At 43.7% G+C, this 1,758-nt stretch overlaps 1 non-coding gene across 1 annotated transcript; it reads right to left on the bottom strand.

The window, feature by feature from the left end:
• Positions 1-779: 779 nt before the first annotated feature.
• Positions 780-854, bottom strand: Trnat-ugu. Its single transcript has one exon. It is a non-coding gene; the product is annotated as a tRNA-Thr (tRNA).
• Between the last annotated feature and the right edge of the window lie 904 nt (positions 855-1,758).

Here is a 1,758-nt window from a genome sequence, read left to right as displayed (position 1 = left end):
TCATTTCACGCTCCGAGGGTCTGTCAACGCCCACAACTGCAGAATTTGGGCTACCAAAAATCCTATAACTGTCGTGGAAATTCCGTTGCGCGACGAGAAAGACACGGTATGGGTTGAATTTACCACATCTATCGTTGTCGGGCCTTTTTTCTTCGAGGAAATGCGTAATTCTCGTTTTGTAACTGCTACCGTGACAGGTGAGAGGTACGCCGATATGTTACAGAATCGCATCATCCCCAGCCTGGCTGATAAACATCTGCTGGAACGTACGATGTTTATGCGGGATGGCGATCCATCCCATATTGATAGACGCGTGAAAGATCTCTTGCGCGCATCGTTTGGTGATGATCGTGTGCTCAGCTGCCACTTTCGTCATGCTTGTCCTCCCAGGTCCCCGGACCTCAGTCCATGCGATTATTGGCTTTGGGGTTACCTGAAGTCACAAGTGTATCGTGATCGACCGACATCTCTAGCGATGCTGAAAGACAACATCCGACGCCAATGCCTCACCATAACTCCGGACGTGCTTTATAGTGCTGTTCACAACATTATTCCTCGACTACAGCTATTGTTGAGGAATGATGGTGGACATATTGAGCATTTCCTGTAAAGAACATCATCTTTATGTATACTAAGATGGTATATGTTCTTTCGGACATGTGCGAAAGTACAGATACCATCGGTGACCATCCAGCTCGTTAGAATGAAATTAAAATGAAATGAACACCCTAGCTGCTCACAGGCGTTGACATAAGTCAACGTGGACGGATGAAAATGTGTGCCCCGACCGGGACTCGATCCCGGGATCTCCTGCTTACATGGCAGACGCTCTAACCATCTGAGCCACCGAGCGCACAGAGTATAGCGCGACTGTAGGGATTTATCTCTGGCACGCCTCCCGCGAAACCCACATTCTCAACGTATTGTCCCGCACAAATATACATGTATCACATTGGAACAACAGAAATAAAATGTTCAGACGTACCTACGTTCTGTATTTTAATTTAAAAAAACCTACCTGTTACCAACTGTTTGTCTAAAATTGTGAGCCATATGTTTGTGACTATTACAGCGCCATCTATCACAAAGCGAAAAAAGTGGTCCAACTAAAACATTCATATTTCTTTACGTACTAGACGAATATGTAATAAAATGGGGGTTTCTATTTAAAAAAAAAACGCAGTTGATATCCATTTGACCTATTGTAGCGCCATCTAGCAGTCTAACCATAACGCCGTCTGGTTTTCCCCTTCAAGCTAGACGAGTTCCGTTCTTTGTAGTTTTTTCGTTCGATGCTTATTTCGTGAGATATTTGGCCTGGTCACTATCAATGGATCACTCTGTGTATAAAATAAGAAGACTCTTATTAACACGAGGACAAGTAGCAATGTCCGTCGTAAAACGGCCTCTATTCTGATAGGTAACACTGTTCTTCGACATTCGACTCATATGAACATTAAGAAAGCAGTAGAATTAAATAAGTACTTAGGTATAAAAACTAAGTAACTGAGGCAGTAGAACAAGGCAAATTACAGTGAAATGTCTGCAGTCGTTGTACGGTGTACTATAGGATAATTAATGGCGATCCTGGTAATAGCACGTTGCGTTAGGAATCAGAATATGCGAATGGAGTGTATCTGTACAGCAAAAGTTTGCCATTTACTCAGATGCCGATGTTCGGTAGAGATGGTGTCGCGGACCGGTGAATAACACGCTGTTGCCTTGAGGGCGTTTTATTATAACGACAGCTGTAAGTCG

Source organism: Schistocerca piceifrons, chromosome 8 (assembly GCF_021461385.2).
Source record: "Schistocerca piceifrons isolate TAMUIC-IGC-003096 chromosome 8, iqSchPice1.1, whole genome shotgun sequence".
NCBI classification, from domain to species: domain Eukaryota; kingdom Metazoa; phylum Arthropoda; class Insecta; order Orthoptera; family Acrididae; genus Schistocerca; species Schistocerca piceifrons.
The sequence above is the reverse complement of the archived record's forward strand: the minus strand, read 5'-3'. Positions and strand labels throughout refer to the sequence as shown.